The sequence below is a fragment of the Dermacentor variabilis genome, chromosome 6 (genome assembly GCF_050947875.1).
Source record: "Dermacentor variabilis isolate Ectoservices chromosome 6, ASM5094787v1, whole genome shotgun sequence".
NCBI lineage: Eukaryota > Metazoa > Arthropoda > Arachnida > Ixodida > Ixodidae > Dermacentor > Dermacentor variabilis.
The window spans coordinates 164062413-164089982 of record NC_134573.1 but is presented as its reverse complement, the minus strand read 5'-3'; the positions used below and the strand labels follow the sequence as shown (position 1 = coordinate 164089982).

The 27570-nt window shown below is 48.2% G+C and overlaps 1 long non-coding RNA gene across 1 annotated transcript in view; it reads left to right on the top strand.

Moving 5' to 3' along the window:
- LOC142585646 (uncharacterized) overlaps positions 1-27570 on the top strand; it is a 140570-nt gene that overhangs the window by 86971 nt on the left and 26029 nt on the right. Inside the window, exon 2 of the long non-coding RNA XR_012829117.1 lies at positions 19745-19840. This is a non-coding gene — a long non-coding RNA (uncharacterized LOC142585646). The remainder of the gene's footprint in view (positions 1-19744; positions 19841-27570) is intronic.

Genomic DNA, 27570 nt, shown 5'->3' with positions numbered 1-27570 from the left:
GGCTACAAAGAAGCGAAGAAGAAGTCGGCAGCGGAAGCAGCGGAGTGTTTGGAAAGAAGGGAAGAAAATGAAGCCAGAGCGCGCACCGACTGATCTATCCTCGTTTGAGCTGTCCATGACAGTACATTTTTTGCAGAGGGACTGAACACTTGTAACTGAGGAGGAGCAGGAGTCCTGCTGCAAAAGCTGCTGGCGATCCACCCGAGCGCCTCCCGAATGCCAGCTCTCAGGTGCAGTAAGATGTGAAGCCCCTCATGTCACGTCTGGCAACACAACGACATCTTCTAACACTCTTCATTTCCTCTTTCCTCCCTTCCTTCCTATCTTCCATTTCTGTGTTGCTGTCACCTCCCTTCAGAAGAGTAGGCAGGCGTTGTGCCCCTTCCGGTGGCAGTTGCCAGCCTGCTTCTCGCCTTCCCTTTCCTGTTAACTGTATATATGTGTATATGTGTTCAAAACAAATAATAATAATAATTATAACGCAAGGGAATGCTAATGGCGAGGAGAACCAAGTTAGATTAGGTTAGATCAGATTAGCTTGTCGATGTGCTGATCTGTCTGACAGCAGCGGATTCAGCCCGCAGCAAATGACGCAGAAGTTCGCAAAGCAAGGATGAAGAGAGAGAGAGAGAGAGCCTGGTAATGTCTCCAGCACATGGTGGGCTTTAGTGCGCTACGGTGACCATCTACACTTCTCCGGCCACTTTGTTTCCTCTTCGTCTCGTGGGCGTCTTCTGGTGGCCGAGTCGCTTCTCACGACGTGAGAAACTCAACATCGAGGTGTGCTCATTGTATCTCGTAAGAGGGGAGCCGCGCTACGGGGCGGCGAACCGAAACCGACCAGCCGACAGCGCGGTCTTAGTTCTTCGAGTACTCGGGAGCCTGTAATTGGGGATGCGTGGCCGTTTCTTTGGAAGGTATAGGCGTTGTGCCGCTGCGTTTCGGTCTGTGATAATCCTTCATTAGCTGAAAACGGGCCCGAACGGACCGGAGCTTTTCAACCGTGATCGACGGTCAGTTCGACAGCTGCGTGAGAGTTCCGTTTGCGGACGAATGAGTAAGAAAAAAATTATTTTCGACTAGCGGGACTCCGAAGGAAAGTGCTACGGTGACACCAATAGGATTGGTATATAACTTAGAGTGGTCATATTAGCAAATAGGTCACTTTTGCAGTAAGCACAAGTTTAGAGTTTCCTTTCGGTAAAGTTAAGGCCGCCTTCGCTAATAATAGGTCCACCACCAGCCTTAGCTGTCGTTTGCTTTTGCGAACACGTTTAGCGTAATTGTCTTGTGAGTGCTGGCATATAGGGGCTGAATACACAAAGCTTTTCGTTCGTAAGTGCTTTCTGCCATTGGCAGGCCGCCTTAACTACAATTACAATGAGACAATTTTGTCGAATAACGCGAGACGGAAATAGCAAGCCGTGCATCGCCATCCTAATATTTGCAAGACAGTAACTAAGAAGCAAGCAAGAAGACTCGGCATACGAAAAATGAAAGTTGAGTGATGACGCATGAAAACGCGCGCACAATTACTAGCGCCTTGTTAAAATTAAATTAAAGCGTTAAAAAGCGTGCTTGCGGCTGCCAGAGGACCTATGATGCTGCTAGAGCCTCAACGGTTTTGTATCTGGCTTATGTCGTCACTGCGCTGCTTCTGAGAAAAGCGTCTGTGTGTTCTCTCTTTTGCTCGTCTGTTCTCCCGCCTGTTACTAAACCCGATGTGATTAGTGGATCGACGATCTGAGCATACCTTTGAATTTTCTGCCAACTGTTGTTTGTGCTACCCCACCCCCAATGAACGTGCAGGCTGACGGTATTGTGCATGCAGCAAGTCTCTCTCGTTCCTCACCGCAGAGGTTACCGCGGATCCACCCCTGAGCTTTGATAGCCGCTACAAGGCAGTTACAACACGTCCTGTTAGATGCAAAAATTAGCAGTCCAGAACGACGTGACTCACAATACAAGAGTAACAGACAGTTTATTCACTAACAAAAAATTTGAAAATAATTGGAATAGCCACTTGAACACCTTAAAACAACGGGAACAGCGAAGTAAACTGTACTTATGCAAAAGTTGACATCATAAAATGTAAGTAAATACAGAAATTTGCCCCCCCCCCCTAAAAGTTCTTAGGCTAGTTCTGGTAGAAGGCACTGATTGCATACTTTATTTTCTGGGATAACGGTATGCTGCGGTTCATGAGGTGAGAGCACCTGCCATTGTTTGTCTATAATTCTATGTTGCCTGCAAAAATTGTCCTACGGTGAGCAATCGCCTTGCTGACGGTAAGTGCGGCATGTTGTTTGTCTTGCCAGAAAAAAATAGTCAAGAAAAGAAAAAAAACAAACGCGTATCCAGTTTCTGGACTCGCTTCAAGACGTTCGCTTCCGTCGGCGCACAGTGACGCGTCTTCTGGCATGAGGCGTCCTTCAGCGTCTTATTCAGGCAGGCCTTGTCGGTGTTGCGTCGTCTGAAACACTAATAATCTCTAGCTACTGGTTCCTGTGACAGTTTGTACTTTGCATTGTATTTGCACGGTACCTTGGTTATCCGGTCGCTGTGGAATTATGAGTGATGGTCTTGACACGTAAGAAGAAATATCCGTAGATGTTGACCGAATGAGCAAGTTTCGGCCTCAAATTTTTCACTGGCTTGATCTGGAACTTGAAGGCTTTACGTAAACAATCGTGCAGTTACTGAGTTTCCACTTGTCCATCCTTTTACTCAAAATCAAATGCGATGGCGAGAAATGTCACCTTCGATTTGCTTCAAGCTGTCCTTTTACAACCAGAGATTCGAAATCTTACGTATAAGACGCTACAGTGCTAGTTTAGATTATGCGATTGATTTTGCAGTACAGTGGTAATACCAAGAACTGACGCTGAGAAGAGGTTCTAGAGGGGGAGCAAATTCCCCTTATGTAAGGCAAGTCTTGGCACTTTCGCACAAGACAATCCAGCGCCACCCTTGCTTTTCGCTATAGTATTTAACATTCTGTACATTTGTGACTAATTCTATTTTCTAGGATTTGGGATGAACGCTTTGTTGCGTCCATACGTCAGTGCAAACAAGGCACATCTGCCTGGAAGCAGAGAACTTGAAATTAATTCCGATAGTACCGCGGTTGGATCGGTAGATTGTTCCGGACACTTGACGGGCCTGCGACGCGCATGTTACACGTGTTCTTGAATGCTGCAAACGACTTCATCGCCTTTCGCCTTTTTGTTACGTTGCGCGCTTGCTTCTTCTCGCTTTACTTAATGTTCTGCAGCAGCAGTGCGTCTATGACCAGCAGCACGTCTATCTTCTATTTAACCAACTAAATCAGTCGTCTCTCTCTCTTCTACGTCGGGCCTGCTCAAAGGCTTTTCAGAAGGTTCTCTACTGCGAACCAAAGCTGGAAGGTGCAGTCGGCGTGCCCAGTAACAAAGCTCGAGGAGGGCAAATGAAACGCGACCTTTCCAGAACATGACCTGGACTCGGACAGAAAGCGTCGTCAGCAGCGACGGTTAGGTTACGTTTCGGTAGAGCTCCTCGGTTCTGTTTGCGCGCCCATCTCAGGGTCCGCTGGCGGTTGGTCTCGCTCTGCGAGAGTCACCTTTTCTCTTTCGTTTTTAGGAAACAAAAGAAAGGCCAGCAGTGCGACTTGGCAGCCTTCCTACCCTCTATTGCTCTGACAGAGTCGTCTGGATAGACAACGGGGACTGCTCATTGTGCGAGTGTTCGCGAAAGACGAAACGATCCACTGAACAGCGCAGAGAAATAGAACCGTTCGCCTGTGAGCACGCGTTCGTGCGTGACTTTACAGGATAGTATAACCGTGAAAGCAAGCACCCCGCTTCTGCAGGGCTCTTTGCAGTCTATAGCAGGCGACCCGCCTGCTAGGGAAGTATACGCTGAAATTGCACGTCGTAGTAACAGCCGGGGAACAGCCAGGGGTGTCTGCCTCTTTATGACCCACTCACGCTGCAATGGCGAGTCGTTCAGTCTTCGTACTGGTCCCTGTAAAACGCATTCGCTTCACGCTTGACTTCTGAGAACTACGCGTGGACCAAGACAAAGAAAGCACAGTCGGCGTGTGTGTGACGCATGCGACAAAAGCTTTCGTATTCTAATCTATTTGCGCGCCTTAAACGTGAAAGTACGAAAAATTCTTGATAGCCAGGATTTTAGAACAAACCCTGATTGAGCCATAAAGGAAGAAATAATTGCTTTATTTATTTATTTATTTATTTATTTATTTATTTAGAACGTCGGCAACAAGTTGAGCCCGTCGCTATTTCCTGCACAACAATAAATTGTACGAGTGAACGATGGCTAAAATACTTTTAGCAGTTCCGTGCTAAACGCGGGCAACCGTTTGTAACACGAATAAAGGACGGCACATAAAAGTGAAATCGATCACTTTCCGTGTAGTGTGACATAAAAGAAAGCGGTCTTCTTTCACACGCTTCCTACGGGCTTCATCTTACAGAAATGTACTTGTGACCCTTTAATCACGATATAAATTATTCACCCGTATGCATGCCAGTGGGCTTCAATTTCTCAATTTAGGTGCATATACGAATGCTACAAAAGAGATATCAGTTTTTAGATTGACGAACTCAACGTTATCATTCCAAATTGTACTTGTAATAGTAGCCACTCTGACGTATTGAGGGAGCCCGCGAGCCAAAGGCTAGAAACCTCCAAGCAGTTTTGGCCAACAACTGAGTGTCAGATTGAAGATTCTCGCTCGCGCTTGTCCAGGTGGTAGGTTCGCACAGGAAGCTAACTTCTTTGTTTCGCTTTGGCTCAAGATACGTCATGCGGTCTCGTCCACTAATGAGCGGCCAAGGCTGAGGAAAGGGTGGGAACGTTGGCCCTTTGCAATGAGAGCAGAAAACTACCGACGCGGAAAGAAGCAAATTAAACGGCGGAATTCTCGGAATGCTGCCTCCCATGGCGAGTTCATTCATTTCCAACCCAACAGAGCGGAACTAGAGCGCTCAGCGCCGAAAGCATCCTTTCAAACTGAGCTTTCCTTGTAGATCGTGGAGGGGTGTTTTCATCTCACGAAAATTTCCACATGATCTTTATGGGGGGGATAATGAATAAGCCACAGCTGAAGCGTGGTTCCTGTCTCATTGACGCGACGTATTCTGGCAGTTGGGCTGCTTACACACTGGGTCTTTCCGTTACGCGGGCATCGTGCGAGCGATGAGTTTCCGAGGGCGTGCCAACATTGGCACACCGTAGGAAGCTTTGGGAAAACTACAGGCGTAATAGCATGACACCGTATGTCCTTTAGTTACAGCAGGTATAGCGTGCTGAAACATCTTGCGCGAATAAAGAATGTGGGAAGCCCGAAACTCAGCCTCACGCAGGATATGGGTTAAACTTGTTTGCTCATATGCATTGGCATTGCAGACGCACTGCGATGCTAAAATAGACAAAATTTTTCGGTCCACAATAACTTCGTAGATTATTGCCATTAATCTATAACATTATTCTTTACTTATATTAGCAAAAAGTTGTGGTACTGCTCATCTTCACGGCATTCCGCGCTGACTTCCACGAGCCCGGACCTTACATAACGTAACGTTAACCTTCACGCAACGCCCTCCTCCTTGTCCGCAAACCTGCTGCAGATTTGAGCTTGTATATCACTTCCTTTCCTATTAGCTCAAGATTTCCTGTCCCTGTGACATCAGGGCCTGCAGCGAATCCCTCACATTAGCCAGATTTCGCTCATGTAAGGAAGCAAATGAAATTAAATGTTCATATGGCAATGACAGTACGTTCACACGGGATTAGCACCCCATGTATCAAGGTGGTTCAGCAAGAACCTCCTCGGAATATCTAGATAAAAGAACCTCTCACTCACTCACTCGCTCACTCATTCACTCACTCACTCACTCACTCACTTACTCACTCACTCACTCACTCACTCACTCACTCACTCACTCCTCACTCACTCACTCGCTCGCTCACTCACTCACTCACTCACTCACTCACTCACTCACTCACTCACTCACTCCTCACTCACTCACTCGCTCGCTCACTCACTCACTCACTCACTCACTCACTCACTCACTCACTCACTCACTCACTCACTCGCTCGCTCACTCACTCACTCACTCACTCACTCACACACTCACTCAGTCACTCACTCACTCGCTCACTCACTCATTCACTCTTCATTCTTTCGTTCATCGCACGTTTGATTTTCTACGGGAAATGCAGCACAGAGAACTCTTAACTGGAACAGTAATGCGTATCGCGGCACGCGTTTCGAGTTCGCATTTCTCGAAGCTGGTGCCTACTGCAAAGTTCCGTTCAAATGGTTAGGATTTGAGTGCTGGCTGATCGTACGGGCCTCCGCAATTACAACATGCCCCCTAAAGTCATTTAAAGGCATAATTAGAGAAATTTTGTTAATTAATAGGTAAATGACAATTATTGCTCATTTTCTGTTGTCCGTCACGTCTATAAAGTTATGTTATCAAAAGAAAATTATCCGGGGCAATTCATCGCAGAGACACGCGGCACACAGCTCGCGCCGTCTTTCGGAGGAAGAAAAAAAAATGGCGAAGAACTGTGACTGCGTCGCCATGGTAACAACAATACACGTATACATGGAGCAAGCTGCCGTCTGGCACCTTCTCACACGTGCACCCGCCTGCAGACTCTCAGAAAGGACATAATCTTTTGTTTTCTCTCTCTCTCTCTCTCTCTCTCTTCGAATTTTCCTTTCATTGGCTGTGCACATCTGGCATGTAAGAACTGCCCCGTATTTTAAGCGACCTATGGCAACACTATAAAGACCTGTGACGCAAATGGAGACGAAAGCACAATCATTGACAGGAATTGCGCTGACACCGGCAAGCGCCAAGGGACGAGAATGAATGCGTACGCCCCCGCAAAATCCCATCGGCTGGTACACATTCAGGAGGCGCATTGCCTCCATACCACGTGCATGACCCGTCCCACAATGTGTTGCCAAAATGGTGGCCGCTGTTTCCAAGGATATAGGCATCTGCTTCCACTTTTTTTCATCTTCTTTCACAAATCCCCCTGTGCTTCCGACGCCGGTATATAGTTCAAGTTTCGCAAACGGAGCCGGCGAATAGCGCGTTGCGACAACGGCTGCGGCACAGCAGAAAGGCAAACACGCTGTGTGCTCGTCCACCTTCTGGTTCCTTTCAAGTCTCGCCGTCGCCATGGCAACGCAGCGACCTGTACAACCGACCGACCTACGCGGTGTCTGATGTGTCAGTCGGGCAACGACGCAAAAAAAAAAGAAGAAAAAACGAAAGACGGAAGCCAGCTATAGTGTTGCTTGTTCTCAACCGGGACTAACATTACCTTTACCATTACCCGCGCGGCCAAAAGCGAAAGTCACCTCTGCCCACCTGGCGATTATAAGTTGCTTGAAAAGAAATTCTGTGAAGCGTGGAACGGAAAGGGAGAGAACGGAGAGCTTTCCATGGGGGTGTCTGACCGTTATCGGGTTAAGTTTTCTTTCCACCTCATTTTCCGCCCGCCCACTTTTAAGCGCAATGAGGACTTTAGAAGATGTGGAGTTTGCGTCAGGTACGTGTTACGAAACAATGCATGCAACTCAAGGAAGAGAAGCTATCCTTTTTTTAATTTATTTAACACTTCAAATCTTAAGTTTTCAACTTTTCATGATCGCCGATCAAGGTACCGAGCATAACCACCGCGTGCCGTAAAAATTCATAAATATGTCACGCGAACCCAAAGCTTCCGCAGGGTACAAAAATTACGTTCCAGTGCGAAACATTGCCTACTACAGTCCTACTGTGCACGTGTGTCTATCTGGCCAGCTGGTTTGACACATCTTCAGCAAGGCAGAAAATTTGCCCCATGGTGGGATTTGAAAGAGGTTTCCCCCGAGCAACAGCCTGTTTCGCAGATTAGTACAGACTTAATTCTTAATTCGAGTACCTGTGCACCCGAAACGCCATTCGCACCATGTTGACTTTCAACACGTCCTCACGCACCTTGTGTGCTCGTATTGTTTATCTTTATTATGCTTAGTAATACGAACTAAACTACTGAAGCGAGATTACTTATTATTTCTTCACACATTTCCTTCACAATGTCTTGTGGATACGGTATAAAAAGGCACCTATCGTGCAGCACGGCATCGTGTCACTTAGCGATCAGTCTTCAAGCAAGCAGCGACTGATTGTCGTTGCAGCCTTTTCTGCTCCGCCAGAGCAAGCTCGATTTACAAGTAGCAAGCCCTCTCAGAAAGCTGGAGACCGTGGGTGGCGACAACAAGAACGGAAAACACAAAGAGGATGCGAGCCTTTTGCGAACAGTTCGGCCACAGCAAACTTAGAAAGGCCGAATGGCTGCCTTGTGGGTAGGTCTGTTTGATCTGGCTTCAGCGAAAGCCGAACACCCCGACAGCACGGTTGTCGCGATAGCACGATGAGGCACTGTTCACTAGGGGGGGGGGGGGGGGCGATTTCCGCCCACATCTCTCCGAGATGACTTCAGCCAAGTAAAATACAAATAAACAAGAGGAAAGAACGAAAACTCGCGACCATCATTCGAGGGGAATTGCTCATTCGCTTTTTTGGGCTCCTCCTTGAAGGTACTCATTACGGCCTATTCCACGTTCGAGGGCCTTCGAGCGTACTGCTTCTCAAGTTGCATCACACAGACGTACGATGAATAAAGACTGCTCGAAGGGCAAGGGGAAACAAAGGAAAGAAATAAAGTAACTACGCCGTTGTTTACTCAGCAGGAAATACAAGAAGAAGCGGAAGTCGGAAAAAAAAAGAAAGATAATAAGGAAAGCGGCGTGAAGGAGTAAGCAAGAAAGCACCAGTCCCCCGCGCTTCGCCTCGCATAGGCGTCAAGGTCCGAAGTTGCTCACGTCGTGGAAGAAGCCAGTCGCAAGCCGCGCGCAGCTCGACCTCACTGCTGCCAAGCTACGGCCGTCCATCGATGAGTGGCTAGTAATGCATACATGCACAGGGCGGCGCTGACGTAACAATGCTATCTACTCAAACGCCCGCACAAAAAAAAAGGAAAGAATAAGAAATCTGCGAAATGAAGGAAAAGCATAACGCGGTCCTTATGAAACATAGAGCAATTTGAGCTACAATAAATATAAGTGATGCGAGGAATTTTTGGTGCCTGCGCTAACGTTCGCGAGTGCCATTCTGTGCTGAAAGTCGGAAATCTTGTCGGGATTGAATGTTAAGCAAATGGCGGTGGACCAATCGTTATTGGGTGCCCAATATAAAACCACAAGTGAGGCCGTGTAAGGTGACATAGATTGGACCTTTTTTGAAGCAAGAGAAGCGCACAGCAATATTAGTACATTTAGAAAACACTGCAGACTCAATTACTGATACCCTTAAAAGTAGTAATAATCACCCCCAAGCACTCCGTGCAGATGGCTAACCAGTGAAGCTGAAACATGCGGACCCGGTGTTTATCACCGGGTTAATCCCGATGGTTCATAAACGACGGCTCGGAAGGCTGCCGGATCCTTGGTGCGCAGTTGCTGCTTGCGCTCGGCTGCACGACCCTGTTGTTGTGCCCGGGCTTCTTCATCATCACAGTATAGACGAGCTTGATCCCGGATTTGCCCGCACCGTTGCTGATCAAAGGCTGCCTGCTCCTCAGGAGTACGTATGACGCGTGGCCTACACATTTCGGTGCCGGAGAGAAACTGCTGCGCACGCTCTCGGCTGCGACGGAGAGCACTGCCGTCACTACTAACACAGCCAATTGCGCGCCTCTCTTTTTTTTTCGTGCATGCGCATGGGATTGCGCCGGAGGAGCTTTCGGCGCACAGGCAACAGACGGACGGACGTACGAATCGGCTAACCATATACAGCTTCGCTGCAAAACGTATTCTGGTATTATTACATGTATGTACAGCCTCGGAGACCTCGAGATTGTACATACATACATACATACATACATACACACATACATACATACATACATACATACATACATACATACATACATACATACATACATACATACATACATACATACATACATACATACATACATACATACATGCATATATACATACATACATACATACATACATACATACATACATACATACATACATACATACATACATACATACAGACCTCGAGAAATTTGAAAGCAGTTTTTGCACACTGAATATTCGAAAAACAATATTCAGGTGCAACGTGAAGACGTGGAATTACTTGAGCATGAATGAGAAATCAAGACGGCGATTTTGTAGCGATGCCTTGGCTTTTTCCTACTAATTTTCGCGTTTCGTCCTCCGTTGGTGATCAGAGCGTCGAGCGACGCTCCGTGAATGGTGGATGATAAGAGTGGCATAGAATCGAACGGAAGGCATCACTACAATATGGTGACCCAATGAGGAGGAGGAAATCTTAATGAAGGGAAAGGAGGAGATGTTGGCCGGAACAACTTGTCCTTAGCCTGCTACTCCTCACTGGGGTAAGGATAACTGGGAGATACATAGAAAGGCAGGTGGCAGGTGATTATGATACGGTACATTGAGCTGCTATATACATGCTGTCCAATTCGCGGGTGCGTGCTTTCGACACACTACATGCAGGAGTAGGCTCATCCACACAAAGCCTTATTTGCGCAAACACATTTCATACTGTCTTCATGTCTCACAGGTCCTAGAGGCGATCGTCTAAGCTGGTCTCACATAGAAAGTTCAAGAGTGATATTATCGTGCGTTGGGCATGGTCAACTCTTCTCCAAAATTTGCCCAAGCTTCACATGTAAGCACTTGCACCATTTCTCATTGTATAGCCCCCACGTGTCCAAAATAAACCATCACCTCTACCTTTGCTAACATACATGGCTGAAACTTGAACGTTAACAAAGAAGCTTGAGATGAAGCTAAGAACCACAAAACGAGCGATGGAACGAAAGGCGTAACTTTAGAAGACAGGAAGACAGAGGTGTGGGTTATGGAGCAGAAGAGCGTAGGCGATATTCTAGCTGAAATTGATTGGAAGCAATTGAATTGAACAGGCCATGTAATGCATAGAACAGACAGATAACTGTCGGTCTATTAGAATTAGAGAATGAGTAATAAGAGAACGGAAACCCCTGCAGAGGAAGGCGGGGAATTAGGTGGTTTGATTAAATGAGGAAATTCGCAGGCATAACTCGGAATCAGCTAGAGCAAGACAGGGGTAATTGGTAATCGTCGGGAAAGGACTTTGTCCTCCAGTGGACATAAAACAGGCTGATGACGACCATGATGCCAATGTTGACGGCAGTCAGTACTCGGCTATAGTGTAGTGTTCTCTTCCTTGCGTTTTTGTTTCTGCTCTAAATTTTCGACATAAACACCTACCAGCTTGCTCAGCTCACTCTTCTTATCAAAGACGAGTTGAGAATATTAAGAAAATTTCGATCTGAACGTGGAGTAAAAATGCGAGGGATGGATAACAAATAGTCTGTGAAACTAACAAAACGGGTGTCAAGGGAAGGGAAGCACGGCTACTGATGGCACCGAAATAATTAAGGTTACGAGATAAAAAGAAAACTTCGAATATAACCTTCTATTTGGTTAACGGAAGACAGGTGAACGGTAAGTTCTGGCGGTGGCCTTTGTCTCACAGTAGACGGCGTTATTGATGAGGATGAAAACGCGGCTAAGGATATACACCCTTCGTATCGCACAACAGGGAGAAGAAAAAGAAAGATCGAGTAACTCGCGGCAACGCCCATTAGGCAGCGATAAGACGATGGTCATGCTCCCTGCGCCCCACACGTTGCCGCGTCCCACTCGGCGCAGCTAATAGAGAGCCGTTCCACATTTCGCTCCCTCTGTTCAGACGCCGTAAAAGAGAACAGACGCACGCGCGATGGTAAAAAATCAACACGTCAGTTGCGTAACACAGAACCGAGCTAATACGGAGAGAAAGCCGCGGGAGCCTTCAAATCAGGACGCTGAGGTTGGGCGGTGTCGGCTGCCAGCGGCCGTCCTCAAGGGCCTTCTCCACCCTTCGTGGTGAATCGAGCTTCTCAGAAACAAAAGGCGCGCTACGCTGGCGGCTTCGCCTCGGCTTCTCGGAACGCGAATCACGACTGTGCGTGCTCGCGTCTTTGAGGCAGAGACAACGAGCACAAACGCGCGACGGCATGCCGTAAATCACGTTGCCCGGATGGAGGTAGTCAACGGAGCTGCGGCAACCTTATTACACTCCTAATCTCTTTATATGTAAGTTCCACTGTGAAATTGGAACATTTCCTTTTTTCTTTGCGGATATGTTACATTTAGTCCGTGAAACCTATGTGGAACAAGCAGAGGATGTCCCACATTAATGAAACTTCAGTGGAACGATACAGCAAGAGCGAGAAGTTGAAGAGAGGAGAGGTACTGATGTTAATTGGACGCGCGTCCAGTTTGCTAACCTGTACTGGGGGAAGGGGGTACGGGGATGAAGAGAGAGAGAGAGGAAAGAAAGAGCACTATTTCGCGCACGGTTGAAGGTTCGCATCGAGTCTTCACACGGTTGCGGAGACCTGTCTACTTGAGGTACTTCAACAGCGCTTTCGTGGCTTTCTGTGCCATCGACCCGTACGGCCGTGGTTCAAGCATCTTCATTACCGAAAATGGTCTAGAGTCCAACTGGTTCAATGCTGTCGGGAGAGCTTCACGCTCGACGTCATATTGTGGACAGATACATAAAATTTGTTCAATTATTTCTGTTGTTCCACAAGAGTCGCACATGGGCGTATCCCTCATTTCAATACGGAACGAGTAGGCCTTGGTAAATGCCACTCCGAGCCAGAGAAGGCACGATATTGTCGCCTCAGAGCGGGAAACATTTCATGGCACTTATAGCAATAGCAAGAATGATATACAGTAACAGTGAAAGGAAGGATGCCTGCCTCCTTCGCAAAGGACAGCAAAGCGTTGATTCTTCTGGTGGCATCGGCTTGAGGTGCGACCCAGTCTTCGTACGATGCCACCTTTAGAGGTCGGGTGTGCTTGTCCCTGAGGGTGGCTGTGGCAGGACAGGGTCAGATCATATGTTTAAGATCGACGTTGATCGCAGGGCAGTTGGGTCATTCTACTTGTGTTCTTCTCCACTTGCTCAGAACATTCGGTGTAATAGATGCCTTAGCTCTTGGTTTGTGGATGAGAACCTGGGCTGTTCTAGGAAGGCGAGAGGGAATGGGAGGAAGGATGCTAGGAATGGGGGACTCCCGTAGTAGAGCCTTCCTCTCGTGTTTCAACCGGACAATCTCGTGATCTGGTACAACGACGGATGACGGGGAGCTATAGGTATGGTCCAGCAGGGACGGGCTCACTTCACGGCTGCGATGGCGGTCTTCTCTAATTTTCTCGCCTGCAGCTTCATGGGCCGCCCTGTTCCCCGCTCCCCTCATGTTGTGACCAGGTGTCCAGTGTACGAAAATGCGTCCATGTTTATTGTCCCGCAGGTGGCGGCAGGCTTGTTTTATGTGATGCGCTATGGTAGTCGTGTAGGATCGGGAGTTCAGTTGCTTGACGGCCTCTTGACTGTCGGTGTAGATATGGACCGTGTCTTCGGTGCGCGCCTCACAGAGTTGAATGCCTTCTTCGATGGCCAGTTGTTCAAGATCGGTGGCTGTGCAGGAAGCAGCATGCATTTTTCCTGAATGTTCATCGTACTGCAGCGCAGCATCAGTATATATTTTTGTTCCTTCATGCTTTTGTTGTGCGCCTAGTACACCTTGTTGTCGGTATGCCCTGCCTTCACCTTTGATGTTCGTAGGCAGTCGCCTGGGTTCCGTAACCGTTATTTCATCCCAGGGTGGACGAACGCACAGACATTGACACGAGCATGTTCGCGCGGTTAGGCCGAGGGGCGCCACCGAGCCAGCTGTGGAAGACGACGAACGCGCGAGCAGTGGCACGAGCCATTGCTGATGATGTTAGTTTTTGCTCGCACACATGAACATTTCACGGAACCCTTGCCATAAACAGCTTCGCTGTAAAACTCGTTCCCTGCCGATGTCACTTCTACACGTGTGAACAAACTCATCAAGAAACGAAGGAAACTGGTCAGTGTAACTTAGACCAATGAGAAACATAATTACCGCCTCTCGGCACACGTGACAACCGTGCTAACTAACCCGAAAATAAAGATGTGTCCCTCGATCCGTTGTTCTTGTTCGTTATCTGCCCTCTTTTTCTTTCACAGTTAACCTCTCCCCATTGGTGCCGTCATTCTGTCTGGCTCAGATCAGCATAACAAAGGAAATACGCTGCGCGGAGCCGAGATCTCCACGTATCATGAGAGGTTTGCCTTTCATCGGCGAAGAACACGACAATCCGGTTACCGACAGTCAGAGGGCCGCCGTATACGCTGTCTTCACCACGTGAGATGAGATGGCGGTGAAGACAACGTCGGTTGCGTAGACGTATAGCCGCCGCCTTCTCACTGGCGGTTCTCTTTCGCTTTAATGACCCTCCTCGTTCGCGTGAGCGCAACAAGCCATTGTTCCAGCCGCCCCACGTTAACTCAATTCTACGGTCAGTGCCGCCGTTTCATATAGCAGCAACACGAGCCGCTCTTGCTTCTTTTTGTTTTATTCGCTTTTTTATTCCGCCAGGCGTCCCTCGGGCCTGCGGCGCAGCCGGGTGATGCGTACAAAGCTTATGAAGACATGCTAGAGTAAGCACTGTGATTGCAGCCGCTAACTACACTGTACTATTTCACTCGCCCCGCCTCCCCCTTTGATGGCATCACGTGATTGCCGACTGTATATACTCCGTAATTTTCTCCGCAATTTGTTGCAGCGGCTCCCTAAGGGGCCACAATGTCTTTTATTGCTGAAGCGACGGTGGGCTTTTAAAAGGCTTTCGCACTTTAGAGGAAGCTGTTTAAGGATTGTTTAAACAAGCCTGGTGAAAATTGCGCTCGTGTGAGCTACTTTCGTCCTAGTTAGCGTTCGAGCCCCAACTTATGATGTTGTGCGCACAGTGCCCGGCCAATCGAGACGTCACAATTTCTCTATTTGGCTTGAGTATACATATATTGAAGAACAGCCTTCACTGGTGGAGTTCCTTCGTGTTTCTCGGGCTTGCAGATATGTCTTGTACACCGCCGAACCGTCTTGGTCCCGCCATATACCCAGCGTGCAATGGCTGTGAATTATTATTATTATTATTATTATTATTATTATTATTATTATTATTATTATTATTATTATTATTATTATTATTATTATTATTATTATTATTATTATTATTATTATTAAGAAGAAGAAGAAGAAAGTCATAGATCCCGGAGAGGCGTCCACTCCGACGTTGGGCGGAGCAACATTTATGACTTCAATGAGTCTGCGTTTTTTTTTTCTTAAATGCTTCTGCATGGGTTGTTGCGGTTGACATTTTCAACGGTGAGAATTCATGTCAGGGCAGCATTAGAATATTGCTCCTAAGGAACTACAATGTCTCATTGTTGAAGTGGTGGTCGGCCTAAACGACAAGGCTCGTGTTATTGCCGTAGATAACTACTTCAACGTGGTATACAGTGTTCGTTGTACCGGAGGATCAAGTGCAAATTCGTAGAAAATCTATCAACAAAACCTGAATTCTTCTTTTTTTCCTTCTCGAGATTCAACCTCTTCTGGTCGAGTGTTATTTAGTAACAATTGTATCCGCGGCAGACAGGTATGTTGGGCCCGAACGAAAACAACGAACTCTCCCGTCCCCATTCCTTAGGTGCCTGGAATGGTTATGGGAAGACCGCCTTCATCAAAGTTTGAAGTTTATTTTTCTTACTTTGTTACAGAAAGAGGAAACAAGAGCTAGAGGTCATGTGGCCTGACAGGGGCCTGACATGTGGCCTGACAACGTTTACAATAAAAAAAACTACGTCTTTGCCTTCGAGCCTTTCTTGAAGACAGTTATCGGCTTTTGGTTTTCCTTACATGTCTGTATCACGGACGTAACTACGCCACTCTACAGCACTATAATAACTCCAGCTCGACTTTGACGAAGGAATTCAGAGAGAGGCGTCCGAATACGCAAGATTACCGCAAGCTCCCTCCAAGTCGGCCCGAGCGCGCATCTTGCCCTGTGACTGACTGCCTTGAGTGGGACAGTTCTACAAGTAAAAGAAAAAGCTAAGAAATGATCTTCACGAATCTATTTGTCTATAATATGCCATGTGGAAGCCTGTGTAGACAAAAAAAAAAAGCAGCAGAGAGGGAAGCAAGGGCAGGGAGGGTCACCATGGTCGAGCCTAGTTGGCTCCCCTACGCTTGACGAACGAGAAAGGGAGAAAGAAAGGTATGAAGCAAGAAGGAGAGTCAATGCGGCACGCACCCGCCAAGGAATGTTCACTAACGCATATACTGTGCTCACAAGCGCTCGCCTAACCCAGTTCTTTCAAGAAGCGCATCAAGTAGCTCTTGAAAAAGGGATGCAGGGTGTCGTGCGTATGGCAAGGAGCCCAACGTTTAGCGAGCTGTAAAATTGGTGTATGCGCGGCGGCCCGTCTCCATCGTGACGTCAATCTCCTGCCCCGAGGGCCCCTGTCGCTGTATAGTACATTCATCGCCGAAATTGTCGGTCAACATGGCGGAGCGGAAGCGAGAAGAGAGGAGTAAGTTGAACGCAGAGGCAGGTGAAGAGGCGAGCCGACACCGTCCTGCATGAGTCGCCAGCGCTTGGTCTAGCGCACGAGAAGTGGTCGCATCCATCACCCGCATCTTATTTTCGAGGATAGGGACGAAAGGGGGTTGGGCTGAGAGCGGAGGGTGGAGCACCTTCAGTCGCTCGGTTCTGATGATCGCCCGCGGGTTAACCAGGAAAAAAAGAAACAAGGAAGAAAAGAAAGGGCACAGTGATCTGTTAAAGGAGCCCGATTAATGTCAGTGGCGTGCCGTCGGCCCACACTTCGTACAACCGTAGCCCGGAGGAAGAACAGAATGCGGGGCCGTGCATTGCGCAACGGCAGTTCCATGCAACTCCTGAGAGCGCCGGACGCTGGCGTAAAAATAAAAGCTTTTTCTTTTTCTCTCTCTCTCTGTCTCTTGCAACTCCTGAGCGCGTTCTTGGGGCCGAAGCCCAGCCCCGGCAGTCAGTCGATATTTAAGCAAACGTGCTTTCAATCATCGCAGACGCGTCACGTGCCCTCGCACGGCCGCCTCCTCGATATTCAGTGAATGCAGACCATTTCGTTTCCTTTCACTAACGACAGAGCTGGTTGAAGCGTTTCCATCTTTAGATGCGTCATCCGATATTCTAAATGTCAATCGAACATTTTCTACTGGTATCGATATATTCGGTTCTAGAACTTCGTGTTCGGTTCTTGTGGGTGTTCGCTTCTAGCCTAATACTGTCGAAATCCGGCCCTGTGATAACGCAGTCGTGAAGGTGGTGTGGTGCTCATTGGCCACCATAATGGGCAGCTCTTGAACTAGCCTCCCCTCAAGCACTTTGCTGTTCTTTAATCGTCACTTCTGGGTGTATTTTGTTCGCTATGAGCTTCGCTACTGCGCTGGTGCGCCTGTGCAGTAACTTTATTAGTTCTTTTCTTTTTACCTTGCAAGTTCAATTGTATTTATGAAAGCTCTGCTTTTCCGCTGTATGAAGTATTTTAATCTTGGCTTGTATCGTATTGTTACCCTTGTACAGCTGTCCATAGTTGCGTTAATAAGGTAATAGGTAGAATTCTGTATAGAAGGCGCTAAAAGGGCACATCCTGTGTAAGGAAACGTTTCGCTGTAGCTCAGACTACAGGGGGTTAAGAACAAGAGATTTAAAGCAGCATGCTTCTGACTTCTCCACTTCACTGCCAAAAAAAGGAAAGGTACCAAGGCAAAGCGCTAACACGGCTAAAAAAATAATGGGTTATTTGATTCATTACTTAATTAAGCAATTAACACTCCGTCAAGGAGCCATCGTTCTAAGAGAAGAAAACGAGCAGCAGCGCTGGACAACTGGACGTGACTGAGGCAGACCAAGCGCTGTCACATCCCATTGTCCAGCTCTGTCGCTCGTTTTCTTCAGACATGTACCAACCAGCACAAGTTAGCATGGTCTAAGAGAACTTGCTCCTGTCAAAGCAACAGCTGTCATAGGCTCCTTAACCCTAGCTGTAGGAAAACGAGAGAATTGTGTAAAGATCGGGTGCCGGGAGGGTCCACAAGAGGATTGGGTCGTATGACACGCCGCGCGTCTTCTCCCGTACAAGGAGTACTACGTCGACGTATTCTCTCGCGGGTTTAATTAATGCTGTCGGACAATCTGCCGACCCGGCGCGTGCCCTCCGGCGTACAGTTTTCTTTTGGTGTCTGTCAAAGGGTTCGTGCCCTCCCGAGCTCGCTTCGCGCACGTGGCAGCGCGCATTCGGTGACAGCGCGCGCGAGTTGAAGGAGCACGGACCGCGTATTGGGTCAAGGAGAAAAAAGCCGCCGCGCGCGTCACGCCAATAAGGTCCTCGCGCCGCGAGAGAGTCGACAGCCCGGCGGCGGCGGCGGCGGCGGAGGCGTTCACACGCGCGCGTATCGCGCCACCATCGCCTCCTGGCATGGATCATCGCGCGCTGTCCTGAGAAGGCGCCCGACGTCAACTTCCTCTCGACGAGACCGGATAGTTAAAATTGTGTCAAGGGTCTCGTCGTTTCAATACGTCCGCGCGCCTCAAAAATTGTCACTGCTGAGGACCAGGGCGCAATGCGGCGATTTTGAAGCGATGCTTTTCCGCGCGATTCTATATTCCACTGTTCCCGTCTACCGTTCCCGTCTACCACTGCCGAGGGTCACAGCGCGGCGTCGCTGTGACCCTCGGCGATGCGCTAAAAGCGCGAAATGAAATAGCAGTGGAATAAGGAATTGCTACAAAATACCGACCGAACCGTAATATCGCAGTGCTCGAATCTTAGCAGTATCGTTCGCGATGCGTAGAGTCCTTTGTCGCTCTCACATCGATTCTGCGCTGATTCTATATTTCGTTATTCTCGCTGTCTTACGGCCGTTGTTTACTTTTATTATTTTCCATACATCGGTGTGCGGAGAACGGAACGCGTGTCCATTAGCGTTAACACCGTTCAGCGAAATTGTGGTGCGCCGTACCGTTGGTGTCGTTCTTTAGCTGGAGTAGGGTCGACCTTTGTCGTGGTCGTTGCACTATTGTACTGCCTTTTCTGTCAACAAGCTATGTTGTCAGATCTTCGCTTTTATCTTATCGGCTTCTAGCGAGTAAAACGCAGCTACAAAGCAACGGCTCAGTAAGCATCAGCATATGATTTCAGTGAAAATAATTTTATCGCAGCTGACAGCCTGTACCTGCTCTAAATATAGATAGCACTTTACACCTCCCCTCCCCCCAGCCCCCATTTTGTTTTTGTTATAAACCCGAACATACTAAATAGGTGAAGCAAGCTTTCGCACGTTTCAATCCTTTATATTTATTGCAAAACCTCTTTGGTCTACTCTCACCGTTAGTGTCGCTAAAAGTGCGCAGACACCTCAAAGCCGTTCTGAGCCCGTATTTACAAATCATTTCTTAAGCTATAGCTTAAGTTATGAGCTACAGTTTATAGTTCTATATAACTATTCGCAAGAGTGAATGTCAGTCAATCGTAATTTTGGACGTGTTATTAGCGAAGGCGACCAGCCAAGCAAACAGGGCTTACGAAGGAAAACCACACGAAACCAACTACACCTTTCCTGTACATCGCGACATGGTAGGACTTTAAATATGTGTGCAACTTTTTTTTTGCTGCAGACTGACGGCTCCTGGCGCTTACAAGGTCGGTGCCTCGCCAGCCGACTCACCCTTCCATTGTCCCGACTGGATGTTCCTTCGGAGCTTCAAACGATGGTATACTGTCGATTTATACGCTATAGGTTCACGCTGGTCAGCATACACCCACGGGTGAAATAATGGACGCGATGTCCAATCTGAACAGCATTAGCAATAGGGCTGTTTGTAAAATCGTCAGCCTTACATGGCCCTCTTGAAGTGTGTCAGGAGGCGGAAGCAAGCTGGACCGTACACTTACGTAAGCGACGTCTTGCTGTAGGAGAAAAAAAAACTAAAGAAAGGAAGAAACACTTGCCGTCTGGGCTGTTTATTGAGAGACTCTGGGCATTGTGCTCTGCTGGTCGAAATAAGGACTGCGCGCCGCATGATTGCCTTCTATTATGCAGGCAGACATGCGGCGCTCACGCGAACTCCTCGAATACGTCCCGCGTCGCTGTCACGCATTACTCTGTAGTTGTGTGCACCGCTTCTAAGTATAGCAGATCCTCAAGAAACCTCATCGGTGGGTTGAACCTATCGTCATGTCCGGTGTCTTTATGCTTCAGTGTGGGAACCGGGGACACGAGCGTTTTCTTGTTTATTAATCGATCTAGCGTGTGTATGCAGTATACCAAGAACATCCTCTGATAAGCACCGGCCCAAGTCAGTGAGGTAATCGAAGAAGAACAACTTTTATCGAATCATAAGTCTGAGTTGTGTCTATGGGTGGGACCCCTATTCCAGGGCCCCACTGGCTTCCGCGGCTCGCCGGGCCTGGCCGAGGGTCGCTAGCTGGATTCCAAAGTCCAGTCCGGTGAGTCGCGCCTCCCACGACCGCTTAGCGATTGAGTCGGTGATTAGCGGTGAGACAGCGTGTGCTGGTCGCCTCGGGCATTCGTATGTGATGTGCTGGTGCGTCGGTGTTCCTTCGCGTCTGTCGGGTACATTTTGTATAGCCTGCGCAAGTGAGGGAAGGTGTTCTTCTGTAGTCGGCGCGAGAGACAAGTCATTACGACGAGAGTCGTCGAGAGACAAATCACTAGGAAGCTTCGCAGCGCAAGAAGCCTCCATATTAGGCCAAGTTTATCCCGATTTTCCTTCATCTTCCACAATGAGGCAACGAGACCTCTATAAAATGGATTCTTTTGATGCGATCTAAGGTGACGTGTCTGATTCACAGATATATTTTGAATGCCACCAGGAAATGATGTTATCCTTTAAGCAAGTGCTAGTTTCGTGAGCTATCTGGTGCAATATTCTATAGTGTAAATTAAAGAAATTCTTAGATGATTGGCCTTCAGGTGTCCGAAAGGCACCTTAGCAAATTAATATTTTGCGATTGGCTGCTTATAATTTACTCACTTTATTCAGTATTCTGCCGTCTCACATGCCGCGTAGCTTCTGTGTGACAGCAACAGATTAGCGAAGAGTACGCGGCTGTATTTCCACTACCTCCATCATGACGTCAACCAATACAGAGTAGCAAAACATATTATGTTCATTCATTCATTGCGGACATGGGGACGCCTGCCAGTGACTTCTTAATCAACTAAACGTACGAAGTAAGGAAAATAAATCGCAACCGATTGGTAAAGTAATTTGCAACAGCGGCTTGTTGGCCCATACTTGGCAGTAGTGCATGACAAGCAGACAAAGAGCAAGCGCAGTACCCAATGCTTTTCTTCTCGTGTCTTGCATTGCGCCGCTTAATCAACGACCAGAAATAAGCGCTGAGAACGCCCGGCTGCCCAAAGTGAAGCGACCATAAACGCCGCACTGTCTCCACAGGATCTCGCGCACAAGACTGCGAGGAACTTGAGCGTGCTTCGGCTTACTAAGGGGCGGGTGGGGTGAGAAAGGGGAACGCACGCCGCGTCCGCGCACAACAAGAACACGCTTCACGGCTCTCAACAGCGCCAGCAGCGCCAGCAGCGCCGCGGTCCGATCCAGTGACCACAAATGCCCTCGTGCGTCAGCAGCAGCAGCAGCAGCAGCAACACGCTAGCCTGTAATCCTTCACGCACCGTTGATCGTTGAACCCAAGAGCCCGAGAGCCCCCTGCCTCCCCCCCCCCCCTCTCCCGGCCATGTGGACACTCTATACTTCTAGTCTCTGAGCTGTTCTATTCACGCTGCATGTGCTTACACGAGGAACCAGGAAACAATCCGTCGTCGCCTGCTCCCACTCTACCTTCGAGGCATGCACGCATGTTCACGGAGTCGTAGAACCCTTCGTATTCTTTTTGTTTTGCATCCTGCAGTGTTAGGATACGCTTCGCCGCTCGTATATCTCGAGCGCACCGGTGCAATATTCAGCGCATATCCGCGGCATTCTCACCTGTGTCGTTTTCTTCTCGCGCTTATTTTTTTTGTCAGTTTTCTTCTGGAGTGCCAAGGCAGAGTCGCGATGAGCGCCGTGTGCGAGGTGTGCGCCTGGTAATAATCGTGACCACGTGTCGTCATGGCTGACGAGCGCAGAGAGTGATAAGCCCTCGATTCGAGTCCGACGAGAGCACCTCCGCGAGCGGCGGTGCTCAGAGGCTGTGCGGTGATCAGGCAGCGTGCGTATCGAGCAGAGCCCGATAGCTTCCCAACGCGGCGAGGAGTCTCATTAGGCCCAGCAGATTATCATCGAGAGAATGAGGATAGCATGGAGACGGTGCCTTTTCTAGGTATGGCAGACGAGCATCATCCGCGTGCGAGGTGCGGAGACAATGCTCGCGTGCAGCTCTTTGCAGAAGCTTCGATTGGTGGTGGGGGAAGCGGGGGGGTGGGAGTATCACCGTGTATACCACTGCAACCGCAGACACCTCAGGGGAGAAATGCGTGTGCTATTGTCTGCTTCTGCTTTGCTTCATTTTTTTTCTTTTACTTAATTTGTTAAACGCGCCTGCTTGTAAACGTAGTTTCTCAGCGATATTCAGATGCTTTCTGACGCTTTGAGCACGCAATTTACTCCTAATGTCACTGCGGAATTCAAAACATGGAGTGCACGTCTAAGCACCTCGACATAAGTGGTATAGTAAAGCAATGAAGGGGGCTAGTTGGTGAACGTTCATGGTTATACTGCGCTCAGTTTTACAAACACGATACTAAGGAAGGACAGGACGTGGACGGACGAAGCGCAAACTACCAACTGTTTGATACTGTTAAAGAACGCGCTTATATACAAGGAGATATGGTGCGGGGGGGGGGGTGGTGGGGGGGTGGGGGGCTACATATAAAAAGATATGACAAGGTGACGACATGTGATTATAGTTTGGGTCAGGCATACATCCTTCACATGCACCCGTTCGCCCTGGCGAACTCGACCTCAGCTTTGATAAGCGCGATGGACGGAGTGCTTACGCACGTCTCTTTTTCTTTAGCTATCGCAAGCGCCTCCCATATTTCTCGCTCCGTTTTTGTTTTTGATGTTCCGATGACTGTGGTGCTTTCTATTAGCGGGGAGCATTTGCACTGTTTGCAATGTGCGGCCAAGTTGCTAGGTGCTGTCAGAAGCTGGCACGTGTATTTGTGCTCCCGTAACCTATCGTTTAGACAACGTCCAGTTTGCCCAATGTATACTTTCCCGCAGTCTAGTGGGATTTGGTAAACAACTGAAGTAGCGCATTCCACGTACTTTTTTGCGTGCTTAGTCTGACAGACCGTACCACTAGGGTTGGCCTCTTTGGATCCTGCGTTCACCTTCTTGCACATGCCTTTTAGTTTTTGCGGGGCGGAGAACAGAACTTGAACGTCATGGCGTTGGGCTGTCTTTTTTATCCGATGTGACAAGCCATGGATGTAAGGCAACACCACGCGTTTTTTCAATTTTTTCTGTGTTTTCTGCCTTTTCCTGTTGGCTCTGATTTCGGGCAACAAGTTTTCACAGATTTGCACCACCATGCTGTTCGGGTACCCACTGTTTCTCAAGCGGCTTACTTGCAGATCGAATACACGTGCCAGCTTCTGACAGCACCTAGCAACTTGGCCGCACATTGCAAACAGTGCAAATGCTCCCCGCTAATAGAAAGCACCACAGTCATCGGAACATCAAAAACAAAAACGGAGCGAGAAATATGGGAGGCGCTTGCGATAGCTAAAGAAAAAGAGACGTGCGTAAGCACTCCGTCCATCGCGCTTATCAAAGCTGAGGTCGAGTTCGCCAGGGCGAACGGGTGCATGTGAAGGATGTATGCCTGACCCAAACTATAATCACATGTCGTCACCTTGTCATATCTTTTTATATGTAGCCCCCCACCCCCCCCACCACCCCCCCCCGCACCATATCTCCTTGTATATAAGCGCGTTCTTTAACAGTATCAAACAGTTGGTAGTTTGCGCTTCGTCCGTCCACGTCCTGTCCTTCCTTAGTATCGTGTTTGTAAAACTGAGCGCAGTATAACCATGATAAGTGGTATAGTTCGTAAAATTTAGGCTGTACCATATTGTTGTCTTGCGGCATAATTGAGCCGGCTAACTACCGCCTTGAGCGCCTACAACATTATGACCCTTTTAAGTTATTGCTGAATGGCAGATGGTTGCACTGAAGCTTCCAAATTGAGTATGGGGTCAAAGGACGCATGCCTTCCTGCTTCAAGTTTCGGGGAACTTAAAGCTTACTGAATAAACAACTTTCATTACGAACAGAAGGTACAGCATGGAATCGAAGACATTGCGCATGTGTCGCAAACGGACCTGCACAGCGCTCTTCTGTAATTTTTGTTCCATACAAACCTTACATGTACTCTGTGTGTCTTCCTGTCTCTCTCTACTGCGTTCACAGGAATGTACAGATTTCGGGGAACACTATGAGAGGGCACGTATAGCTACAGCAGGTGTTTCCTTGTCCAAGAGCTGTGGATAATGCACGTTGAACACGGATATTGTTTAAAATAAACGCGTGCCGCCAGGTTTCAATCTCCACGCGTGGTGTACGATTACTGCTGGAATACTAACTAATTAGGCACTCTATCTGTCGGAGGGGGGGGGGGGGAGCAGGCGCTCCAACGCCTCAATAGAGCAGCAGCAGAAGCACTCTGCAGCATGGACCCAGTTGGTGCCGGTTGGTGCGAGGACAGACAGCGCGCTAATAATCACTTCTTGCGGTGAATCGAAGTAAATCACTTCCTCACCTTCCACGTCAAGGCGCAGACAGCAGAAGCAACAACACACAACTTACGGAATCAGACTATGTGTTACGAGCATTGTGTCCTTTCACACGTGATGGTGGCAACGCATGCAGCTGCTCATAGGGAAGGGCTGCTGGCGACATGCGAGCTTAATGTGTCCGAGAACACCAGCACGGCGACCATAAATAATCCGCCCTGTTCCATTATTTCCTCGTCAAGGTTCCTGACATTATCTCTTCTCTGTTTTACTTTGTTTCTTTATCGCAATGCGAGGAACACACACACACACACAAAGAAGAGATTTAAAGATTCAGTGTTTCATCTGTCGTGCCAGTTTCTGGCGCGTAAAACGTGCTAACGACAGGCGGGTCTGTACGTGAGCTAAAGAAGTTCAGAGGCTAGAAGCCTTCGCTTCTCCGAAGAGGCCATTACGCAGCGTGTAAACGCTAGAGGCTCGATAAGCCGGGGAGCTCACTCTCGAGATGGCATCAGTAACGAGTATCATACGCACGTATTACGGGCGCGCGCGAAACTACACCCGACACACAAATGCACGTACGCACGCACATACGGCCGCACAGACGCACGTCCGATCTCCGGGCCAATTAGAGGTAATTACCAGCATTGGATAAGGGCGCAAATCACCCAAGGTCTCCCGACGCCTGCACGGTGCCTTTTCGTCGTCGCATGCAGCCGAGGCTGTATGGACCAACGTTTATAGAACCTGCCGGTACGGACGTCCACTACGCCCGGTGCACGACTTTAGGTGAGAGCACCCATAGTGAGCTTCGCGAGAGCCACGTTCGCTTGCCGCCAGGGTCGACAATGACTCGCCCCTATATTAGTATACGCTCGCACGAACCCCACGACTTGGCACCACCGACAATCGCAGGTTTCAATTCCGCTTGTTTGCAGTCGACTGCGAGACCTTGAGCGTGAACACCAATGCGATGCATCTACGGATCTCCCTTTTGGCTTTATTTCAATGTTTTTACTTGTATATGTTTATTGAAATGTTTTTCTTTACCTTTCTCTTCTGGCGTCAAAAGACAGAGAGAATGAAGTGGAAAAGCAGGAAGCTTAATCAGGTTTCTTCTGACTGGCTACTGTGTACACGGGAAGAAAAGTAAGGTTGAGGAAATAAATTTGTTAGCAAAAGGAAGAAGAATAAAACATAAAGGCATCCTGTTTCACTGCACGCCGACATCCATCACGCCTCCGCTCGTGACCACACGAAGGCCACAGGTCTCTTTTTTATTGTAATTAAGCCATCGGTCGGTCTGTGCGACAGCGTCCGCACCATCTCATATTACTCCGTTCTTAACCTCCATAGTTATTTTCTTCCTTTTCTCTCATCCCTCTATACCTTTTTTTTTTCTTCTACAGTACAGGGTAGCCAACCGCACATATACTCTAACCCCGTATTTCCTTTAACCTAATCTCTCTCTTTCTCTCGTATTCCTAATTGATTCCAGTTTCCACGCGCAGTATTCGCGTACATATAGGCAAGCAACGCTGTCCACGTACGGCGAAGGACTTCTGCTGCACTTTCGGGCGTGTTCTCTGGAATGCAAGGTGCCACGCTTTCAGCTATCTAAATCTGCGCGGAAGTCGCTGGAGCTGATGAAGCGGCTATTTTTGCCTTTTCTTAGGCTGGGGTACATTTTTCGGGAGCGTTCTTTCGCGCACTGTTCTTGCCATATTTTTAATAATGGCGTAGAAAATGAGCAAACAGCTTTTACGAACTGTTGTGCGCTTTGTGAATTCGGACTCTCCCACTTGCGAAATGCTTTTAGACCAAAGCGCTGACGTAATATTCGGCGTCTTCGGCGTCGTCTTTGCTGACCACCAATAAACTCATAGCTGCTCTCTGTCTTCTCGCGATCACGCGGGATTCTCTGAGCGTCTGCAAGAGACCGAGGCCTCATCAATGTTCGCATTAATATAAATTAAGGAACCAAATCGCCACTAGAGGTTGCCGGTTTTTTATTATTGTTATTATATTAGATAGGCTTGTTTCTTGTAGCGTAAAAATGTTCTGGAGCACAGGAAATTTTTGGAACCCGGTTGAACCAGCTGAAAGCACTGCGGTTTTAATTAACATATCTAGATATTGCCTTCCATGGGGCGTAGTTGCAACCATTTCATCCTGACACTTATACAAGTTCCTTCACATATGCCTTACTTATTACCCCGATGCTTTGTTTCACACTGCTTTTTTTATTTTGGTTGCAAGGCTTCTTAATCTCCGTCATTGCTTTCCTGATAGCACGCGGAAGTCAAAGAGTTATCGTGTTGTCCTGTGCAGGCGGTATACTTACCTTGCCGTTTTACTGCCGACAGCTGTATTTGGCGTGCTTGTGATTACAAAACAGCAGTAGAAGGTATGAAAGTACGGGCGTTTCATAATCCTACGAACTTTCGCACCTTGGCAGCCCTTTACTTTCGCAGAAGAGATACTGTGCGCCCGACACCAGAAACGTATTCTTTGCCCCCGGTAAACTCCGTCAACGCCCGTTTAACGTATGACGGTGAGACGTAAAATTGCGCATGGCCGGGTTATGAGCGCCATATGGCAGCATCATGAAGCCGGGTCAATAAGAGGACAGCCATACGAGAGCAAGCGTAAATTAGTAGCGCGACGAATGTAAAGGTAGCTGGACACTAGCAAAATATTTTACCTCAGCAATTTACT